The following is a 14,731-nucleotide window of genomic DNA, read 5'->3' as shown; positions in this document are numbered from 1 at the left end:
CAACCTTTCTTAAACCGAGAACTACTTCCTGGGTACTGATTAAGGCTACCAGTTTGACACACACTTCTGAAATAGCCAATTTGCTCAATTTGGCTTTCACTATGTGTTGTTATTGTCATTTCCAGTTCACATGTAAGTGTGATTTTAACAAGAAAAGCAAAAATACAATCAAACTTTGTTTTTTGAACACAATCCGTACCAGAAGGCGGTTCGAGAAGCGAATCGGTCGCATTCCGAATCTATTTTTCCCATTACAAATATTGGGAAAATTTTTAATCCGTTTCAAGACAAAAAAAAAACGCCTTTTTAAAGCATTTTTTCATTTAAAAAGATTAAAGATTAAAGTCCCAATGATCGTCACACACACACCTGGGTGTGGTGAAATTTGTCCTCTGCATTTAACCCATCCCCGTGTGATTTTAATCCATCCCCTGGGGGAGAGGGGAGCAGTGAGCAGCAGCGGTGCCGCGCTCGGGAATCAGTTGGTGATCTAACCCCCCAATTCCAACCCTTAATGCTGAGTGCCAAGCAGGGAGGCAATGGGTCCCATTTTTATAGTCTTTGGTATGACCCGGCCGGGGTTTGAACCCACAACCTTCCAGTCTCAGGGCGGACACTCTACCACTAGGCCACTGAGCACATATTTGTCCGATCGCATAACTGCAGCGCGTCGCCGAACGCGCAACCGTAGCGCGTCGCCCACCGCGCAACTGCACCGCGCTGGTCGCATTATTGTGACAGAGCCGTCGCTGAAATTTAGAAAACATTTTTAAAGTCCTGATGTACTTTCCAAAATTTAAATGGACCTAAGTGCGCAGGGAGCTTAATTTTGTCAGATCGCGCAACTGCAGCTCACCGCCGAACGCGCAACTGCACCGCGCTAGTCGCATTATTGTGACAGAGCCGTCGCTAAAATTTTGAAAATATTGCCAGTCTTTAAACACGTCTACCAAGGCAACAAGATTTCTTTAAGGAAGCAACCAAAGAGAATAATGCAGCAATCGTAGCTAGCTACATTGTTAGTGAGATTGCTAAAGCAGGAAAGCCATTCACGGAAGGTGAATTTGTCAAAAAGTGCATGTTACGGGCTGCACATATCAGAGTGTCTCTGATGAAGCCGGAAGTACAAGCCGAAACATGTCAGGTAAACCTAAAATATCTTGTTTGAGATAAAAGAACCAGTGAAGTGATTGACAAGTGAAAACAAAATGAACTTAGTACAACTAACATTCAGGACGACATGTGCAAAAATTGACAATTATTCTCAAACATCCACTGATCTTAAACTCCCAGAAGGGCAAGGAAAGACTCAAAACTCCTACTAGGGGAAATGAGAAACCTTGAGAAGAGACCACAGATGGGAGGATCCCTCTTCCAGGATGACTAGGCTGCAATGGATGCAGAGAGGACACATAGTACACATAATATGGACAATCCAAAGGTGAAGCATCGAGAACAGGATGTTATCGCACAGTAATGTCTCTGAGACTCTATGAGTGGTGTGAGTTCATCAGAGCGACAGCCTGGGGAAAGAAGCTGTGTCTGTGTCTGCTGGTTTTGGCGTACAGAGCTCTGTCACGCCGTCCGGAGGGGAGTGGTTCGAACAGACTGTGACCTGGGTGAGAAGGGTCCGTAGAGATGTTACTTGCATGTTTCCTGGTCCTGGACAGGTACAAGTCCTGGATAGATGGGAAGTTGGTCCCAATTATCTTTTCTGCAGTCCTGATTGTCCGTTGCAGTCTGTGCTGGTCTTGTTTGGTGGCCGATCCAAACCAGACAGTGATGGAGGTGCAGAAGATAGACTGGATGATGGCAGTCTAGAAGGTCTTCAGCAGCTCCTGTGACAGGTTGAACTTCCTGAGCTGTCTCAGAAAGTACAGCCTCTGCTGGGCCTTCTTCCGGACAGAGTCTATGTGGCTGGTCCCTTTCAGGTCCCGAGAGATTGTGGATCCCAGGAACTTGAAGGTGTCTGTGGAGAGAATTGCATTACTATGGATAGCGAGGGGTGGAAATGGTGAAGGGTCTCTCCTGAAGTCCACTGTTATCTCCACGGTCTTGAGCGGGTTCAGCTCCAGGTGGTGTTAGCTGCACCAGTGGACCAGCCGCTCTACCTCCTGTCTGTACGCAGTCTCGTCATTGTCCCGGATCAGTCCGATGAGAGTTGTGTCGTCCGCATACTTCAGGAGCTTCACAGAAGAGTTGCCTGACGAGCAATTGTTAGTGTAGAGAGAAAAGAGCAGTGGGGAGAGGACGCACCCCTGGGGGGCGCCAGTATTGGTAGTCTGGGTGTCGGATATGATGGTCCCCAGCCTCACATGCTGTCTCCTGTTGGTCAGGAAGTTGGTGATCAATGACAGGTGGAGGCAGGCACCGCGAGCTGGATGAGTTTCTGATGGAGGATGTCAGGAGCGATGGTATTGAATGCCATTGAGAATGCCGGTTTGCCATAGAAGAGCTTTGTTGGAATAACAACCGATGGAGCCCCATCAATGACAGGGACGAAGAAAGGGCTGGTAGCACTTGTTAAAAAAAACTGGAAGACGAGGGTGTGGAGGAGGCCACAGCTCTGCACTGCATTATCCATCAGCAAGCCCTTTGCAGCAGATGCCTGAAGTTTGACAATGTGATGTCTGTCGTTGTGAAATGCATCAACCAAATCACATCCAGGGCCTTAAAGCACAGAAGGTTCCGTGCTTTCTTTTAGAGGAAATGGAATCAGAATATGGGGATGTGCTCTACTTCACTGAGGTACGTTGGCTCAGCAGGGGAAACATATTGAAATGATTTTTTGAGTTGGGAGCAGAAGTAAAAGGCTTCATGGAGAAGAACGGGGTGGCTGTTCCTGTGCTAAGTGATTCCAAATGGCTCATGGACTTAGCTTTTCTTGTTGATATCACACATGAGCTTAATGTACAGAACTGGCTACAAGGCCAGGGGCAACTTGTCAGTGCTGCCTATGACAACGTGAGAGCATTCTGCACAAAACTTGTGTTATGGAAAGCCCAGCTCTCTCAGGCAAACCTTTGCCATTTCCCAGCATGCAAGGCACTCATGGATGCAGGCACACCATTCAGTGGTGAGAAGTATGTTGATATTAATTTCACGCTCAATTTCATTCTCCATGGCCTCACCAAACAAAACGGCCCAATAGGATTCCTTCTTCAGCTTGACGCATCCCTTACCGCCGCTTTTCACCAGCGGGTTCGGGGGTTTCCGCTACGACAGGCACCGACCACCTTACGGCCACCGGTCCGGTCGGCTGCCTCAACAATGGAGGCACGGAACATGGTCCACTTGGACTCAATGTCCCCCGCCTCCTCCGGGACGTGGGAAAAGCTCTGTCGGAGGTGGGAGTTGAAGCTTTTCCTGACAGGGGATTCTGCCACCCTGTAGAACGATGGAATCCCAGAAAGAGCGCTGTCCAGCACTTCTTCCAAGGACTCCAAAAAGGGTGGGTACTCTGAGCTTCTGTTTGGTGCATCGACACAAACAACAGTGAGGACACATCCCCACACCCAAAGGCGGAGGGAGGCTACCCTCTCGTTCACCAGGGGAACCCCAATGTGCAGGCGCCCAGCCGGGGGGCAATCTCACCGTGGGAAACCCCAGAGTGGAAGAGAGTCCAGCCCCTCTCAAGAGAGCTTGTACCAGAACCCAAACTGTGTGTGGAGGCAAGTTTGACTATGTCTAGTTGGAACTTCTCTGCCTCGCACACCAGCTCGGGCTCCTTTCCAGCCAGAGAGGTGACAATCCATGTCCCAAGAGACAGCTTCTGCAGCCGGGTATTGGAACACCAAGGTCTCCGCCTTTGGCCGCCGCCCAGCTCACTTTGCACCCGACCCCTTTGGCCCCTCCCACAGGTGGTGAGCCCATGGGAAGGGGAACCCACGTTTCCTTTTCGGGCTGTGCCAGAGGGGGGCCCCGGTGACCCGCATCCGGGCAAGGGAAAACAAAATCCATTTGTAGTACTCGTCATAAGGGGTTCTTGTAAGCTGTGTTTGTCTGGCCCCTCACCTTGGACCCTTTTGCCATGGGTGACCCTACCAGGGGCATGAAACCCCAGACAACTTGGCTCCTAGCATCATTAGGACACGTAAACCCCTCCACCAAGATAAAGTGACGACTCACGAAGGGGTTAATTCATTATTTTGTGTTAAAATAATTGTGTTCATTCATTATTTTGTGTTAAAACAAAGATATTTGAGAACATTGGAATGTTTTATCAGCGCATTTCTTGTGGAAATCCTGATGCGGCCCAGTCTCACCCAGACTCTGCCTCCAGCGGCCCCCAGGTAAATTGAGTTTGAGACCCCCGATGTAGAAGAAGACAAAGTGGTTGAGCATATCCCGCATATATCGTTCACCAGGAACTGAAAGAAGGCGGGAGCATTAGTGAGCCCGAACGGAACCACCAAATATTCATAATGGCCGCTGCGGGTGTTGAACGCCGTCTTCCACTCGTTCCCCTCCCAGGTGTGAACGAGGTGGTAAGCGTTCCCCAGTACTAATTTCGTGAAAATGGTCGCTCCCTCAATTCTTTATCGTGATATCATGTTGGCCGCGATAGTCTATGCAGGGTCGCAGCATGCCGTCCTTCTTGCCCACGAAGAAGAAGCCAGCCCCGGCTGGCAAGGAAGAGGGCTGAATTATTCCGGGTGCAAGGGAGTCCCTGATGTACTCTTCCATCGCTCCCCTCTTGGGCAGTTAGTACAGGCAGCCCTTGGGTGAAACGGCGCCTGGCAACAGATCAATAGCGCAGCCGAAGGGACGATGAGACGGCAGGGAAGTTGCCTTGGCCTTCCTGAACACCTCCCCGAGGTCGTGGTAACAAGATGGCACCTGGGAAAGGTCAGGTGGCGGATGGGCGGGATGGTAAGCGGTAGCGACTACTGCCCCCTTCAGGCAGGTCTGATGGCAACTGGGACTCCATCCCAGTACCGTCCTGGCCTCCCAGTCAATGTGGGGATTGTGCCTACGTAGCCATGGGTGACCAAAGATGAGAGGCTGCCCCGGTGCATGGAGGAGGTGGAACTGAGTCCTCTCTTAGTGGTAGCCGGACGGTAACATAGTCAATGGGGAAGTGATGTGCGTGACTGTGCCCAAAAGTTGCCCGTCTAGAGCCCGTGCAGGGATGAGAGTAAGTCGGTTCAGCATAACGCGGAGTGGCAGCAAGGTCTTACGGCCAGAGGGAGCAGGGACCGTGGGGATCCGTGTGAGCCCTTGTATTTTTGACAGACACTTCGCCACTAGGTGTCCCTCGCCTTTTTGACAGGGAAGGCACTCCCTCCACCTCCAGCATACAAACACTTCAAACATGCATGAGACTTTAACTTTAACTTTTATGCTGAAAAAAATACAATAAAATAATAATAAACATACATATTATTAAATTAAGTAACAGCAATAAATAATATTCAATTCAAAGTAATCAGCAACATTAACTCAGGAGCACAATATATAAAACATTTTAACCTACAAAACAAAAATGAATAAAACAATTTGTGCTCAAAATGAGGCAGCATGACGGAGACCATATCCACAGCTGCAGGTAGTATCAGGTCTTCTGCAATGGTGTTTTTTTTTTCTTGCACTGAGCAATTTGGTACGCTGCTTTATATGATGCTTACAGTGCTTGCTGATTGACTGAAGTAGCATTCACAAAGTGGGATGATTGTTGGCAATATTCAGCCCGTTTTCGCTGAAAAACCTCAAGCATCTTATCAGCGTGATTGGGGTGGTAGAGTGTCCGCCCTGAGACTGGAAGGTTGTGGGTTCAAACCCCGGCCGGGTCATACCAAAGACTATAAAAATGGGACCCATTGCCTCCCTGCTTGGCACTCAGCATTAAGGGTTGGAATTGGGGGGTTAGATCACCAACTGATTCCCGAGCGCGGCACCGCTGCTGCTCACTGCTCCCCTCTCCCCCAGGGGATGGATTAAAATCACACGGGGATGGGTTAAATGCAGAGGACAAATTTCACCACACCCAGGTGTGTGTGTGACGATCATTGGGACTTTAACTTAACTTTAACTTTAACAAGCGGTGCACCGTGATATTTTATATTCAGTCTGAATTGGCAGTTTACACACGCAAGACAGCCTGGGGTGGTTTTTTTTCAGTCGACCGGTTGGCGACGATTACAGTGACCCCTCATTTATTGCTAAAAAGTGGTTCCAAGACCCCCAATAGGTGAAAATCCACGATGTGGAGTCAATATCCGACTTATAAGACTTTCACCTGAGACCAAGTCATGACAGTTGGATTTAATGTTGGTCAAATTGAAGAATGCGCATGACAATCTTTTAACAAGAGTTAATGGGTAAACATTTGTACGCCCCAATCCAGAAATGTATCATGAAAATAAAGCAACTTTACTCATCATTACCTCTTACTTCTCTACTATTACAGGTTGCTTGGTGACGCACTGGTTATCACATCTGCCTCACAGTGCAGAGGTTGTGGGTTTGATTTGGGTCTCGGCCTTCCTGTGTGGTTTTCATGTTCTCCCCGTGTCTGCGTGGGTTTTCTCCAGGAACTCTGGTTTCCTCCCACATTCCAAAATCATGCATTGTTGGCTGACAATCAGTACAGGGTGTTCCCGCCTACTGCCCATCCGCTGTGATAGGCACCAGCACGCCCAGGGCTCTCTTGAGGACAAGAGGTTTAGACATTGGATGGATATTACTGTTAATAGTGATAGGTAAATGAGTCAGAGTACTGCCTCAAAGCTTGTCTCGCAGCAACCGCTCACATGATGTGTTGGTCCCTCCCCCTACTGCTTTGCTCTGCGTATCAATTGCTTCAGTGTATCAAAGCCTTTCATTGGCTCAGTGAATGTTCCACTCTGCGATTGGTTCAGAGTACTTCAGGACGTTCAGCACACTTTGTAGTTTGACAAGCTAAACTGCCACAGTATAAAATAAAAGATGCATCAATATTTCTTAAAAAATGTGTGTGATGAGTATTGTGTGACGTTAGTGGTGATTTTGGTGACTTGACATTTGTTTAATTTTCGATGACAAATAGAGTTTAGGGTTCCCAAATGACGGATTGTGTGCTCATTTGCAATGGCTAAATTTGTCCATTAGAGGTCAGTGTTTTCTAAGGCCTCAGACACTTCGAACCATTTGAGACAAAATTGCGAATAAGGTGTCAATGCTTCAGGAGGCTCCATTTGCCCATTACTAACTATTATTATTTTTACTGAACTTTTTTGTCTTCATGGAAAGTGATTTGGTGACCACAGTCAGGTGGTGCTTTTTACCACCCATTATTGACCTGCCGACATGGCCTCGCTTTATGTAAACCAGCGGGAATCTTAGTGTGAGATTGATTCGTAGGTCATTTCTCATCCTCATGACCTCACTCTGTTCTCAGTCCCATCCACCATAGTATCACTTTCTCTCCCCGGGAAAAGGGTTATTTTAGACGACAATGATCTTCCTCCAATAGTGACAAAGGGGTACTCGACCCAACCAGGAGGGAAAAGATGAGCTAAAGCCTAAGCCTGTTAAGGGTAACTTAAACATTTGAACTCTGGGCAAGTTATTGAAGATTGTTTTACTACAGCACCTGTTCTATCCAATATCATAATTTTCTCCAAACGTTGGGCATACATTCCTTTTATATAAGAGGTACATTGGAAACTTGAATTAATGGAACTTTGGATTTAACTGACAAAATCAACAGAAATAGTAGTATCTGGCAGGAACTCAAAATGCCCGTGCGTAGAAATCAAAATCCATCAGTTCCAGAACAACCCACTGTTGTTTGTTGACACAATCAACAGACAGAGTGTGATTCTGTAGTTCTCGTTTCTGTTAGTTAACAGAAATTTAAATCAGACTTGTGTCTATACTGTATTCATTTGAGGGATAAATGGTAGGGACACTCAATTGTTTTTAATTTTAGAGTACTTTCAAAATGAAAAAAAAATACATTGAACTTATACAGCACTTTTTTGGATGCTTCACAATTGTACTCAAAGGACTCAGACACCAATTCACACAGGTGGTGGTAAGCTACAAGTGTAGCCACAGCTGGCCTGAGGCAGGCTGACAGAGGTGTGGCTGCCAGTGAGCGCCTAGGCCCGCTCTGACTACCACCAAACATTCGTACCCAATGTGAGTGGCACTGGAGGCAAGGTTTGTGGTGTGTTGCCCAAGAACACAACGACACGTGACTTGGACAGAGCTGAGTTCGAACCGCCGACCCTCCAATTACTGAACGACCCGCTCTACTGCCTGAGCCACGCCTGGTCACTTTTCAAAATACAATTAAAAAAAATCTGCCCAGCTATAAACAAAACAGAGGTACTGTATTCTTTTTTTCTTTCTTTTCTTTGCCTGCCGCCCAGTCCAAAGTGGCCCGTGGCCTGGTGTTTGAGGATAACTGAATTATATTATGTTTAGATTTTAGCTCGGATTCTTTCCTGTGTTTTTCCCACATTACTTCCTCTTTCTGGTTCACATCTTATCTTTGTCATCTTGCGTTTGGCTTACTCCTGGTCTCCAATCAGCAATCCATCCACTTGCATCTTGTCCAGGTGTACTGCATTGTTTTGCTGATTTTCTAAATCACGGACACTGCCAAAGTCGTCTAAAAATGTTCAGTACTTGATTATATCTGATGTTTTGACGAATGGTAGACACCAGTTTTCGATTACTACTGAACGTTCTGGACAGAGGGAAATATTTTGCCTAACAAAGAAAATATATGGTTGGAAGCATGATTAAACTAAGAATATGATGACGTAAGCAAGTACATGGAGTATCAAAAGAACAAACAAACAAAAACATGGTAAGTGGTGAGTACAAACTTTGCATAGTCAGGGGACATTAATAAATTGATGATGTCACAGCCAAAAGCTCACATAATTCCGTACAAAATGACAAAATTGAAAGAATGATGAATGGGCGGTGTGCGACAGTGGGCGAAGTGGATGTATGTGCAAGAATGGTTTACAGGAAGGACACTTGGAGATAAAACCGGTAGAGGTGCCAGAGGAAGAGCGGCAGGAGGAAAAACAACCAAGAACCCGGCCAAAGGTGATCGCCAAGGCCAAAAGACGGGATGGAAGACAATAGCCCCCACACACACCGAATCGCCCATAATCAGCACCCATCATCATCATCATCATCATCATCGGTTTAAAGTCCATGTTCCAGGCGCCGCTGGGTTGGACTGGATTCTCAGTATGGCTTTCTTCCACCGGGGACAGTCCATGGCCATCTCGTGGTTGAGAGTCCTATACCGAGAAAATATTTGGAGCAAAACTTTTTACAGCCGGATGCCCTTCCTGACACCAACCCAAGGGGAAATTGATTTTCTGTAGGGGTTAACTCCCTTAGCCCATTCCTCTCCCGAGGAGCCCACTGGGCAGTGGTACTATTTAACCCATAGTTGGGGGCTGGTTCGTGGGCACCAGAGCGTGTCCACACACCGGTGGGCCTGCGTGCCGCACGTCTAGGGGCCAAACCTCCTCCGAGTCCCTTGTAGTTTAGCCTGGGTCCGTGTTGTACCCAGTTACCATGTGTCGCCGCGTGGAGGCACTACATAGGGCTTGCTGTTAGAGAGGCTTTGTACTGGCAGGGAGAGACTTACGCACTCGGCTCTCCCGTTCGCATACTGCTAGCCAGCGGTGAGGGTTGACAGTGAGAAGTGACATGCACTGGGCACTCCACCAACACACTAGACGCATCATAACAACCCGACTTGGTCTTATGAAGTCAGATGCCCATAATCAGCACCCACCACCACGGAACCAGCTCTCACCGAACCAGCACCCACTCCCATGGAATCAAAATCTCCTGCGAACTTGCCACACACCCCTGACTCATCACCCATCAAACTCGGCCCACACTGGCATGTGCAAAAGAATATAAGCTGACCAACGAACCTTGAACGTTGCCTTTTCTGAATGGAGACTTTCTGCTCTTGAGCATGGTCGCACGAAAGGCCCAGCGCTGTATTGTACTTTCCTGAAAACAGAGCTTTCTTAACAAGAATTGTGATTGAACTCAACCAACCTGTGTAAGTCTAATTTCTGATTCAGTGTCTTAGCATTTTCCTAAATCTGAAGAAATCAAACGAGCACGCAGTGAGTAAATTGGATAACAGGTGATTGGCAATGGCTTTTGCCATGAGGCGCAGATAGCGCGTTCCCTAAATTGTGGACAAAATCCAACAATATATTGAATAAATCAACAGTAATCCGAGTGAACCCCTGATCAGGTTATTTTAGAGTGTCCGGGTTAACGTACGTCCTTTATTTTTTGTCACTCACATACATTCACACTGTCACTCACACATTCACACTGTCATATGTGGGAAATCGAATTAAAAATGGTGAATTAGAATCAAGCTGATAAAAAGGGGGCGATATAACGAGTGGCCACACTGTGCTAATACAGTGGAGCCTCGGTTTTCGAACGTCCCGAGATGAGCCGAGAGGAGCCGCATGCCAACTGACTCCGTTCGTTATTACATTCTCGTTACTCTGAGGATTGCATCAACTCTGATTATGCCTCCAAAGGAAGCAAGTAGAAGCGGTAAAGCCATCCTAAAACACAAAGACGGCGCCCTTCCGGTTGCGCGATCGGACCAAATTAAGCTCCCTGCGCACTGAGGTCCACTTAAATTTCGGAAAGTCCATTAGGACTTTAAAAATATTTTCTAAATTTTAGCGATGGCTTTGTCACAATAATGCGACCAGCATGGTGTAGTTGCGCGGTCGGCGACACGCTACGGTTGCGCGTTCGACGGTGCGCTGCAGTTGCACGATCGGACAAAATTAAGCTCCCTGCACACTGAGGTCCACTTAAATTTTGGAAAGTACATCAGGTCTTTAAAAATATTTTCTAAATTTCAGCGACGGCTCTGTCACAATAAAACGACCAGCGCGTTGCAGTTGTGCGGTCAGCGACGCGCTAGGGTTGCGCGTTCGGCGGTGCGCTGCAGTTGCACGATCGGACAAAAATGCGCAAATGAAAAAATGCATAAAAAGGGTGTTTTTTTGCTTGGAACGGATTTTTTTTTTCCCATTATTTGTAATGGGAAAACATGATTGGGAATTCGAACGATTCACTTCTCGAACAGCCTTCTGGAACGGATTGTGGTCGAAAACCGAGGCTCCACTGTACTGTCATGTAAATGATGGTGCTGTCTTGGTACAATTCAACAGTCGGGGAAAAAATGGTAAAAACATTTCCAATAAATCCCAAGTTCTTCGCTCACAGTTCTCCAAGCCACCTACCGTTTACTTTTATTCCGGTATTGTTACATGGGTGCGTTGTAGTTCTCAATATTATCATTTTTTTCCTGCATTTGGTTCTTTCCTTCTCCACACAATTTGTTGGTACATGATGCAGTGCGTCACATGGTACGTTCCCGAAGCTGATTCGCTGATGCGAGGCTTAGCGCGTCAAAAGTTAACTTCACTTTATATCCCGCGGAGGGGCAGAATAAGTGTTTTTGCATTGAGCGTCCCCACGTCCCATACCCAAACGAACCGCTCTGCACTCACACATGCCCTCATGCACGAACTCCCTTGACAGTGATTGAATCACGTCGCCAGAAACGCTAGCAACAAATTTGGTGTGAACGAGGCATTAAAATTAGGCAGTGCCTCACTATTATTTAATTTATTTTACGCCCCCACCCCCAAGAAGAAGAAATACTGTTCACTGCCATTATAAATAGTGTCAATGAAAAATGTACTTGTGCTTTTCATAGTTTAGGTGTCACGTGCCACGCCACGTGTCACCAGCCGGTACAGTCTGTCACTCAATCACCATGGATACCATTCACGGCCACGCCCCTGCCATTTAGTCAATCACCCACACATGTTCCTGCTCATCAACCAGATCTTAAACACCATACATCAGTCACTCCCTTGTCAGTTCGTCCCAGTATTAAAGCTAAAAGTTAAGTTAAAGTCCCAATGATCGTCACACACACATCTGGGTGTGGTGAAATTTGTCCTCTGCATTTAACCCATCCCTGTGTGATTTTGATCCATGCCCTGGGGGAGAGGGGAGCAGTGAGCAGCAGGGGTGCCGTGCTCAGGAATAATTTGGTGATCTAACACCCCAATTCCAACCCTTGATGCTGAGTGCCAAGCAGGGAGGCAATGGGTCTCATTTTTATAGTCTTTGGTATGACCCGGCCGGGGTTTGAACCCACAACCTTCTAGTCTCAGAGCGGACACTCTACCACTAGGTCACTGAGCTGTTTCTTTTTTTTTATTTTTATAAAAGTGTTGTAACCAGGACAGCCCAACAACATCCCTCTGTGCCTTGTTGCTCTTGTTGCCTCCCAGTTGCCGACCTGTTTCTGGGTACTGACCGACCAAGCCCGAACGGTGCCAGCCCTGACCAAGCGCCCGTCCAACAACCAAGCCCGAACGCAGCCAACCCTGACCAAACATCCGATCACTGACCACTGGGGGGGCGCGGTGCGATACCAAGGGGGGCGCGTGTGACACCAGGGAACATGCTTTTCTTTTGGCTGTACTAGATTAAAGGGTAATTAGACATCCACTGCAGTAGGTGGGAGTGGCGGTATCACTGGAAGAGTGTGCACAAGGAGTAGTCGCTCTACAGTGTAGAGCGCACGGAACATACTGTACGTACCCACAGCACAGAGCAGGCGATAAAAAGTGCAGTGGGACACCATGGAAAAATATTGAACATGGTTGAAAAGAACGGCGGAGAGAGATGGAGATAAGAGAATTGAGAGTCACACGAAAGCTAAGACAAGGAAATATGACAAAGCGTACATAGCTCGGCTTCAGTGCGACCACGATGGTAGACGAGGAAAGACCGGTGTGTTTACTGTGCCTTACAATGTTGGCAGCGGACAGTATGAAGTCAAATAAATTAAATAAATAACTTATAAAGTCATTGCACCCCAATCACGCTGATATGATGCGTGAGGTTTTTCAGCGAAAACGGACTGAATATTGCCAACAATCATCTCACTTTGTGAATGCTACTTCAGTCAATCAGCAAGCACTGTAAGCATCATATAAAGCAGCGTACCAAATTTCTCAGTGCAAGAAAAAAAAAACACCATTGCAGAAGAGCTAATACTACCTGCAGCCGTGGATATGGTCTCCGTCATGCTGCCGTATTTTGAGCACAAATTGTTTTATTCATTTTTGTTTTGTAGGTTAAAATGTTTTATATATTGTGCTCCTGAGTTAATGTTGCTGATTACTTTGAAATGAATATTATTTATTGCTGTTATTTAATTTAATATTATGTATGTTTATTATTATTTTATTGTATTTTTTCCAGCATAAAATGGCAGTTGGTCAAGAATGTTTATAGTTTAAATAATTATAATTTATTTTTAATTTCAGGCAAAGTGATGCACATTGAATCTGTTCTGTTACAGACTAAAAAACAATGTTATTAATAGTTATTCTTTATTGTAAGTTGATCTTTCTTTTTTATTTATATTTTGTTTTCTTTAATGTTAATAACATGGGGCGGGCGCGAAATGTTTTCTTCTCCCTAGGGGGGGCATCACAGAAAATTATTGAGAAGCACTGCGTTAGGGAAACAATGCAACCACATGGGAGCAGTATGAAATCTTGAACCTTTGCAATAAAACATAAGTAAAATAACTTTTTTTCCCCTCTGTTCGTTTTTTTTCTATTCAAAATTTGAAAGATTCAGATTCATAAAATCCAGAAATTCCTGTCAGCTTCATATGCTGATTCTCTACTATTGATATATGGTATATGTATTTTAGTATTGTGAATTCAAGGGGTTAACTGGATGCTAAAGTATTTTCTGGCAAAACAGCAAAAAACAGAAAACATTGAGCTACTGTACTGTCAAATTTGAATGGGATGCTCATCAGTCAGTAATTAATTACAGTGTATATCATTGATGATTTCGTCATTTATTTGTTGATAAAAGCTGTGTGGTTGTACAATTAGTCTGACATCTCTGGCTATGGACTTGTGTCTCATGTCTAGATTTGTCTCCACATAGGCTTCTGAAAGCAGGAAACACTGGACTGGGCGTTGATCCTTGACGCGGGGATGGACCAGCCATTTGTATTCTTTTTCCCAGAGACTGCTATATTTATATCTATTGTTTAGGACAAGGATCAACCCTGCGACTCTCTTTGTGCGTGTGTGTGTGTGTGTGTGTGTGTGTGTGTGTGTGTGGGTGTGTGTGTGTGTGTGTGTGTGTGTGCGTGTGCGTGTGTGCATGTGCGTGCGTGTGCGTGTGTTTGTGCGCGTGTGTGTGCGTGCGTGTGTGTGTGTTCGTGCGTGTGTGCGCATGTGTGTGCGCATGTGTGTGCGCGCGTGCGTGTGGAGTGGATGGATGGACGGATGGATGGATGGATGGATGGATGGATATATATATATATTATGGAATGTGTTGTACAGTGATCCCTTGATTTTCACGGGAGATGGGTTCCAGAACCACCTGCAAAAAGTGAACACCTGCGAAGTAGAAACGGTATACATATATACTATTTAAAGGTTTTAGCACATTGTATTGAAATTTCCAACACGTAGTGTTTCTAGTTGGCCGCTAGGGGCTATAGGTGTAATGCAAGAAGGGTGGTTCTTCTTGCCAAGCAATGCAATCTGCTAACCTTCCAAATTACCACACTATTCTAACCTGGGGGGACAGTTTGGATCGGCCTCCAAACAAGACAAGCACAGACTGCAACGGACAATCAGGACTGCAGAAAAGATAATTGGAA

At 46.1% G+C, this 14,731-nt stretch overlaps 1 long non-coding RNA gene across 1 annotated transcript; it reads right to left on the bottom strand.

Annotated features, from left to right (window-relative positions):
* Positions 1–358: 358 nt before the first annotated feature.
* Positions 359–12,875, bottom strand: LOC119139730. Its single transcript, XR_005101429.1, has 3 exons — positions 12,638–12,875; positions 7,569–7,573; positions 359–369 (listed from the first exon to the last, which is right to left on the bottom strand). It is a non-coding gene; the product is annotated as an uncharacterized LOC119139730 (long non-coding RNA).
* Positions 12,876–14,731: the final 1,856 nt, after the last annotated feature.

This window comes from Syngnathus acus, chromosome 21 (genome assembly GCF_901709675.1).
Source record: "Syngnathus acus chromosome 21, fSynAcu1.2, whole genome shotgun sequence".
NCBI classification, from domain to species: Eukaryota; Metazoa; Chordata; class Actinopteri; order Syngnathiformes; family Syngnathidae; genus Syngnathus; species Syngnathus acus.
This window is presented reverse-complemented; position numbering and strand designations above follow the sequence as displayed.